Here is a 9,908-nt window from a genome sequence, read left to right as displayed (position 1 = left end):
ATATCTATTAGGAACCAAAAATCTAGGTTTGTGGTATCCTAAGGGCTCAACTTGTACTCTAGTTGGCTATTCTGATTCTGATTTTGCTGGTTGCAAATTAGATAGAAAAAGTACATCTGATACTTGCCATCTATTAGGGAATTCACTTGTATCTTGGCATAACAAGAAACAAAATAGTGTTGCACTTTCAACAGCTGAGGCTGAATATGTAGCTGCTGGAAGTTGTTGTGCACAAATTTTATGGATGAAACAACACCTTTCTGACTTTGGTGTTGAGCTTGGAACTGTTCCAATCATGTGTGACAACACTAGTGCCATAAATATTACAAAGAATCCTATGATGCACTCTAGAACAAAGCATATAGAGATTAGACATCATTTCATTAGAGATCAATACCAAAATGGTAATATCATGCTTGATTATGTTAATATGTAACGCCCCGTTTTTCAAAGCGATGGTGTATTTTTTTTTTCAAAAGAAATTAAACTGAAACAGAGAAATAAACAAGAAAATGCCTTTGGATAAATAATTGAGTCATTATAATTTACAAGCAGCGGAAAAGTTTCTCCAAATATAAATCCAAAGCATTTACACAACAACAAATGGTACATGGGACCCATTCAAATAAGATGTCAAACTGACAATATTAGTATAAGTACAGTTTTCCAAATCAAAATACTCCAACCCAAAAAGTAGGACGTCTAGTCCCTATACATCAACCTAATCTGATCATCCTACCAAAAAGCTATACACCCTGAGTATCTCCACGCGCCCCGTGAGATCCTCCTAACGTAGCTGCAGTCAAGCGTTCCCATCTCCATTCCCGTCCGTAGGGTACGAACCGGTAGGATCGTCCTGGCTCTCATCTGAAGGCAAATCCCAGATTTCCACAATAGTTGTAAAGGGTCACCAACCGAAATTAACAATTAACACATAACATTTAAGTTTTTAAATGCACAAAATAATCTTTCAACTTAGCATGCACCTTAAAAGGGTTTCCATATGCCAAACATTCATAAACAAGGTTGAAAAATGAAGTTTTTACCAAAACAACACTGTTGTATTCGAATACAATATCTCTGTATTCGAATACAAGGCTGTTTCAGCATTCAGCAGCAAAAACAGCATGTCTGTATTCGAATACAGCAGTCTGTATTCGACTACACTGTAAGTCAGTAGCAAAAACAGCATGTCTGTATTCGAATACAGCTTTCTGTATTCGAATACACATCAGACAGCAACAGAAAAACAGCAAAAATTAGCAAAATTCAGCTTTTTAAAGGGTTTCGAAACCAATCAACACTTACACACAAATCCAAACAATCACACTTAGAAATTATAGAGCAATCACCACGACATCTTGAGTTTCGAAATAGTTTTGCAATCAATCACACTTACAAACAATTCCAAAACATCCACACTTGGCAATTATAACACAATCACCACGACAACATAAGTTTCGAAATGGTATTGCAATCAAACATGTTATCGCCAAATTCCAAAACATACACTTAACACTTATAACACAATACTACGCAGACAAAATGAACCAACAATTCACAATTTAACAGGGTGTAGTCTCTCACGGACAAACACCTATGCAGTCTCTCACGGACAAACACAACTCACCAAGAAACGTAAGTCGTAAACGTACTACCTATGACGGGTCCGTACTGTTTACTGAGGTGCCACCTATCACGGGTCTGCACAACTTACCAAACTTAAATCGTAAACGTACTGCCTATCACGGGCCCGTACCGTTTACCAAGGTGCCATCTATCGCGGGCCTGCACGGTTTACCAAAATACACATAAGTAAACAAGACATTAAGAGATTCCCCATTCTTAATTCTCATTTAACTTAAACGATTTTCAAAACAGACATTAAGTAAATAAGTCATTAAGAGATTCCCCATTCTTAATACTTATTTAACTTAAACGATTTTCAAAACAAATATTAAGTAACCAAGACATTAAGAGATTCCCCATTCTTAACGCCCAGTTAACTTAACGATTTTCAAAACAAATATTAAGTAACCAAGACATTAAGAGATTCCCCATTCTTAACGCCCAGTTAACTTAACGATTTTCAAAACAAATATTAAGTAACCAAGACATTAAGAGATTCCCCATTCTTAACGCCCAGTTAACTTAACGATTTTCAAAACAAATATTAAGTAACCAAGACATTAAGAGATTCCCCATTCTTAACGCCCAGTTAACTTAACGATTTTCAAAACAAATATTAAGTAACCAAGACATTAAGAGATTCCCCATTCTTAACGCCCAGTTAACTTAACGATTTTCAAAACAAATATTAAGTAACCAAGACATTAAGAGATTCCCCATTCTTAATACTCATTTACTGAAACGATTTTCAAAAACAAACATTAAGTTACCGAGACATTAAGAGATTCCCCATTCTTAACGCTCAGTTAACTTAAACGATTTTCCAAAACAAACATTAAGTAACCAAGACATTAAGAGATTCCCCATTCTTAACGCCCAGTTAACTTAAACGATTTTCACAAACACACATTAAGTAAACCGAGACATTAAAAGATTCCCCATTTTTAATACTCGTTTAACTCTAATAGTTTTCAAATTCCACACAAAACAAACTCAAAACATATTATCAAATTCAATTCACAATCCACACCAAAACACATCAAATTTCATCGGTATTAACTTAGAACACGTCAAATACGACGAACACAAATCAACACAACATAACACTCAAACACATCAAATTTCATCGGTATTAACTTAGAACACGTCAAATACGACGAACACAAATCAACACAACATAACACTCAAACACATCAAATTTCATCGGTATTAACTTAGAACACGTCAAATACGACGAACACAAATCAACACAACATAACACTCAAACACATCAAATTTCATCGGTATTAACTTAGAACACGTCAAATACGACGAACACAAATCAACACAACATAACACTCAAACACATCAAATTTCATCGGTATTAACTTAGAACACGTCAAATACGACGAACACAAATCAACACAACATAACACTCAAACACATCAAATTTCATCGGTATTAACTTAGAACACGTCAAATACGACGAACACAAATCAACACAACATAACACTCAAACACATCAAATTTCATCGGTATTAACTTAGAACACGTCAAATACGACGAACACAAATCAACACAACATAACACTCAAACACATCAAATTTCATCGGTATTAACTTAGAACACGTCAAATACGACGAACACAAATCAACACAACATAACACTCAAACACATCAAATTTCATCGGTATTAACTTAGAACACGTCAAATACGACGAACACAAATCAACACAACATAACACTCAAACACATCAAATTTCATCGGTATTAACTTAGAACACGTCAAATACGACGAACACAAATCAACACAACATAACACTCAAACACATCAAATTTCATCGGTATTAACTTAGAACACGTCAAATACGACGAACACAAATCAACACAACATAACACTCAAACACATCAAATTTCATTTACCCATAATCATACACAAATGAGTTAAGTTCATTTTCTACGAAACACCAATCAATATCGTCAAGACCTAACTCTAAGACTTTACCCACAAAACCTTAGATTCATTTTCCCTAAATCAATACATTCAACCCTAACAAATTCCTTTCCACACAACTACAGATAAGTCCCTAAATACAAACTAGAAGTTTGGAAGGAGCCCTTACCTTAACGTTAGCTTTAGCGAGCGATTACAATACTGCGAGTAATTCCGGTAAAATCTCCACTCGCGACGTCTCTTCCAAAGTTAGTTCACTAGTACCGTATCATGGAGGTGAGCAACTTTCCCTTCTATCACTTCTCGAAACAAAGCTTAGATCCAGAAGAGAAATGGCGTTTTTTGTTTGACGGTTTTGAAATCACCAACACCGTTTTCGAATCCGAGAAGAAGAATGAAGCTGAGAAATCCTTGTTTTCTTACCCACCAAGCCTTGGGTTTCTTTTCTTGAAGCAAAGGGAAGCAAAGAAAGCAAAAAGAGTTTAAGGGAGAAGGAAGAATGAAGAATGTATGCGCGAGGCAGGAGGAAACGATTGTTAATCCTCTGTTCCCTTTTTTCTTTCTAGCCTTTCCTTCCCATGTATGTATATATATAAATATATATATTAAACCCAAACAAATATCTAAATATTTAGATATTTTTAAAATCATCATTTCACCCACATCCCAAACTATTTTGATATAATATCTACTCTTTTTGCAACTCAATTGAAAGATAAAATTTTCGACAACCTGAGATAATGATTCACCGTACTTAATCTAATTTATTTATCGACGACTAATTTTAATCGGGCATCAACATAACTTTTTGGTCATTTAAACTCCCAAAATATTAATAACTTGGCTAAAAAGCCCCTGAGTCAATACCAAAATCCACTAAAATACATAAAATATAATTTAAAATTATGGGTCTTACATGAACAATCAATAAATCCTTTTCAAGTGTCTTCTTGAAAAGGGTAGTATCAATCTGTCCTCTAATAATTCATTTTCTTTCAGAAAAGAGCTTAACCTCTCATACCAAGCTCGAGGAGCTTGTTTTAAACCATAAAGAGCTTTTGAGAGTTTGAACGCATGGTTCAGCCTTTTCAAATAGTTTTATACCTTTATGAGTGCAAACATTTCATCATAATCAATTCCTTCTTGTTGATTGTACCATTGTGCCACTAGTCTTGCTTTATTTCTAATGACTTCTCCATCCTCATTTAGTTTGTTTCTAAATATCCATTTAGTCCCAATAATAGATTTTTCCAGAGGATGGGGTACAAGATTCCATACCTTGTTTCTTTCAAACTGTGAGAGTTCTTCCATCATAGCTTCAACCCATGATTTGTCACCAATAGCTTGATCAATCGTTTTGGGTTCAACTTGTGATATCATGGCCATGTTGGTAGTGCTTTCCGTTAGAGAATTTTTGGTTCTCTCACCCTCCTCAGTATTCCCAATGATTAGATCTGGAGGATGATGTGTGACTGTTTTCCATCCTCTTGGAAGTTGCTGAGAGGTTGGGTCAGACTCATCCTCTTTGTGAGGACCGGGTACTTGAGAGGATGAATGTTCATCTTCTTCATTTTTATCCAATTTTTCTAAACACAAGTCATCAAACTCATTAAAAATAATATGCATGAATTCCTCCACAGTTTGAGTCCTAAGATTATATATTCTATAACCTTTTGACGTTGTGGAGTATCCTAGAAAAATTCCTTTATTAGATTTTGGATCAAACTTTCCTAAATTTTCTTTATTATTTAGAATGTATCAATAACACTCAAATATATGAAAATAGGAAATATTTGGTTTTCTCTGGCTCAATTGGTAGTGGGACTGTGTGGAGGCGGTACTTATCCCCCAGGTACCGGGCTCGAATCCCACGGAAGGCAAAAACTCGCTATTTTCGACGGAGTGGTTAGGGGGGGCGAGAAGGTCGTGAGGTCGCACCGCCGGTAAGGGTAATGGCTGGGGTGTTACATTCTCCCTTTCCATAATTCGTATGGAGTTTTGTTTAAAATTTTTCAAATAGACGCACAATTAGAAACCTAACAAGCAGTGTTGATGGCTTCGGCCCAAAAGTATTTTTCAATGTTGGCTTCATTTAAAATAGTTCTAGCCATTTCTTGTAAAGTTCTATTTTTCCTTTCAACAACCCCATTTTGTTGGGGAGTTCTTGGACAAGAAAAGTTGTGAGAAATGCCATTTTCTTCACACATATTTTTAAAGGATTCATTTTCAAATTCACCTCCATGGTCACTTTTCACCAAGACAATTTTTGATCCTTTTTCGTTTTGAACCTTTTTGCAAAAATGGTGAAATTCCTCAAAGGCTTCATCTTTATGTTTTAAAAATAGAATCCAAGTAAAACGAGAAAAATCATCAACAATTACAAAATCATATCTTTTTTCACTAAGACTTGGAGTTTTGATTGGACCAAAAAGATCAATGTGAATAAGTTCAAGAGGATGTTTTTTTGAAACAAAGTTTTTAGAGTGAAAACTACTTTTAAATTGTTTTCCTTTTATACAAGCTTCACAAACTTTGTCTTTTTCAAAATTAATTTTTGGAAGACCTTTTACTAATTCTAAATTTGCTAATTTAGAAATAGTGTTTAAGCTTGTGTGATCATCTCGTTTGTGCCAAATCCATTTATCTTTCTCAATGGAAACAAAACAAGATTCAGTAGGTAAATCATCAAGATAAAGTTCATATAAATTCTTTTTTCTAAACCCGGAAAAGAAAACTCTACCCGAGGATGAGTGCTTAACCTCACATAGAGTAGGCTTGAAAATAACTTCAAAACAACTATCACATAATTGACTAATGCTTAGCAAGTTATGTTTTAAGCCATCCACATACTGAACATTTTCAATTTTTGCAGAATTATTCTTACCAATAATACATGTTCCTTTTATTTGAGCTTTATCATTATTACCAAATGTGACTGATCCTCCATCCTTTATCTCCAATGACATGAAGCATTGCTTATCTCCTATCATATGCCTTGAGCAACCACTGACCAAGTACCAAGGCTTTCTTTTGTTGATTAGAGGATGAACCTGTATTAGAGTTTAAAAGTGACTTAGGTACCCATATAGCATTGGGTCCTTGTTGGTTAGTTTTTCCTCTTGTGAGGACTTTCTTTTTGTGATAACAAATAGAATCATGGTGCCCATGTTTACCACAGAATGAGCATGCTGACTTTACATTGTTAGCTTTCTTCTTACCATGACAAATTTTGGAAGTATGCCCAAGTTTTTTGCAAAAAGTGCATTTAGGCCTATCCTCTTGTTTTTTAGGCAAGAAAAAATTTTCAGACAATTTTTGTTTTTGAGAACTTTTAAAACCAATACCAGCCTTGTCAAATATTCCAGATTGAGACCCCATTATCTTTTGAAATGTTTCTGCAGATTTGACAAAGTTGGAAATATCGTTTTTTAATTCCTTAACCTCTATTTTCAAAATCTCCTTTTATGTGTCCTCGTCAGGAGGTTGAGGATGAGTTTCAGCTATCCTTTCGTTAAGAGTTTTTTGTTGCTCTAACATTTGAAAATGAGAATGCTGCAATTGTTGAATGATTTTAACATACTCATCATTCTTTTTTTGAAGCTCCTCATTTTGTTTCTTTATCTCAACAAGTTGGTTTTTTTGAAATATACATTTTTGAGATAAAGTGTTTGAGTCATTTACGAGACTATCAAATTCAATTTCTAATTTCTCACAAGTAGGACATAGTTCAGAAATACTTACCTTTTCAGTTTCTGATTTTGCCATCAGATAGAGGTTGGCCTCTTCTTCCTTTTCTTGCTTAGAGGATGACTCATCAATATCATCCCAAGTAATCATCATGGATTTGTTTTTGTATGGAAATCTTATTGAGTTCCTTAGGTTGCATCCATAACAAGTTATTTGACTTTTGTCAATTTTTTCTTTTTGAGGAAGTCCTTTATTCTGTCCTCTTCTGTTTATATCCTCTGAATTCTTCTGGAAATCAGAGCGAGTTCATCCTCATCCTCAGACACGAGCTCTTAGAGTTCCAACCAAAGCTTCTAATTTCATGTTGGTCAAATCTCTTGCTTCTGTAATGGCAATTAATATTGGCCTCCATTCTTTTGGTAATTGATGACTCTTCATCATATGCATATTTTCCCATTGTTTTAGTCTTATTTATCCTCAATCATCAGTTAAATTAAGGGTTTATTTAATACAATTTGTTGATTTTTGTTCTTTGAGTTAATAAAATGTTTTTTGTTTTTATTTCGTTGATTAAGTAGGAATTTGTCGTAATTTTACATTGCGTTTTGTTTTAGTGCAGTGCTGAATTTTGGTGAAAAATCAACATGACATATGTGGAGTATTTCAGCCATATCTGGAGTTCTAGATGTCCAATTACTGTCATTCCAAGTGCTAATGAAAGCTACGATCCATATCTACAACTTGCATGAAGACACCGAGACTAAATTCAGAAGCAAAAGATGAGAAACATGCAAAATACATCAAACAGCAGATGAAATGCGCCTGGAGCGCGTCCTGGAGCGCTTGGAGCGCATTTCTCAGGATTTGACTCTGCCAACGCGCGCCTGAGGCGCGCGACGCGCACCAGCAACCATAAAAACGCAGATTTTTACTGTTTTAGGGATCTTTTTTACTCTGGGGAACTTGGGAGACTTGTGCCCTAGCATAGAAACTCAAAGACAGCCGTTTCTAACGCGATTGAAGCAGTTTTATCAAGAATCATCCATGAATCATTCTTGTAATTCTTCTTTAATCCTTATATTTTGTATCTCTGTCATGAGTAACTAAACCCTGTTTGTTAGGGATGAGTGTAACCAGATGAAACCCTTATTTTTCTGATTTGATTTCTAGTTATATGAATGAGTTTATTGAATTGTTTTTCTCATCTCTGTGCTTAATGCTTTTTATTGCTTGATCAACATTAAAATGTTCTACGATTTGTATTTTGAAACGGAAGTGGACTTTACGAATGCTTGAGATGAGAAATTCATGAATTTGTAGTCTAGGGATAGATGCAGGTCATGAAACCAATTAAATTAGTTGCAAAGCAATAATTTACAAGAGAATTTCTATACGGTAATGCTTAATTCTAATCTTAAATCCACTAAGGAATTAGGGGTTACTTTGGAATTAAAGGTTCTGTCACTAAGACATTAGGGCAAGAATAATAAAGAGAATTCGGTAATAATTCAATAAAGGAATTCAGTAACTAGGATCAAATTAGACACCAAGGTTGGATTCGAAGTGAAACTCATCCCTGACATTTTTCTCATTATAAAAGATCAATTTTATTATTGTTGTTAATTTCAAACATTATTTCAATCAACTTGGGAACCTTTTTGTTCAATTTTAGTAATCAAATATAATTCAATAGTAAAACGCAATCCTTGAGTTCGACACTCGGTACTACCGTTTTATTATTACTTGCAACGATTCAGTACACTTGCTGAAACGCTATCAAGTTTTTGGCGCCGTTGCCGGGGATTGCCATATCACTATTGAATTTAATTTATTTACTGAATTGAAATTTTTTGCTTTGCAATAAAATTTCTTATTTTATTTTATTTCTAATTTAACAAAAAAAATTCTGGTTTAAAACTCTTTAATTTTTACTTGGTTATTTATCTTTCTTTAACTGTTCATTACTCATAATTTGTCTAACCTTGTATGCGAGGCCAGTCCTCAGCTGAACTTATCTTTTGCGAAAGCAATTCAATAATTGGTATGCTGGAATTGAATGTTTATGAGGTTGGGTTGGTTCAAGGGATGTTGCTCTCAAAACAGATAAAAGATGTTATGGCCTCTGAGATAAAGAAGGGGATGGTAGCTCTAAATATATAACCCCCGGTAGCCCCTGTCAAATTACTAAAGCAGACTAACTGTAACCTTTGTGGAGGAGCACATAAAACTGGAGCCTGTGAAACACTGGATGACAATGAGTTAGAAGAACTAGAACAGGTGAATTTTGTTAGTAATGACGGGAGGCAGAATAATCCCTACTCTAATACGTACAACCCTGGTTGGAGAAATCATCCAAATTTTTCCTGGAGAGATCAACAAGGTGGTTCTCAGGGTCAACAAGATGCTCAAACGAACCAATTTCCACCTAGAAAGGCTGCTTGGGAGAGTGCCATGGAGAAATTAGTGACAACCACAAATTCTTTCATTGAAGAGTCAAGAGCCATCTAGAAAAACCACTCTGCCTCCATAAAGAATCTGGAAACTCAAATGGGTAAACTTGCTCAACAAATGGCACAAAGAACGACTGGACATTTGCTTAGTGACACAGTTACGAATCCACGAAATTATGTCAATGCCGTGACAACAAGGAGTGGCAAGGT

The sequence above is a fragment of the Cicer arietinum genome, chromosome 5 (assembly GCF_000331145.2).
Source record: "Cicer arietinum cultivar CDC Frontier isolate Library 1 chromosome 5, Cicar.CDCFrontier_v2.0, whole genome shotgun sequence".
Lineage (NCBI taxonomy): Eukaryota > Viridiplantae > Streptophyta > Magnoliopsida > Fabales > Fabaceae > Cicer > Cicer arietinum.
This window is presented reverse-complemented; position numbering follows the sequence as displayed.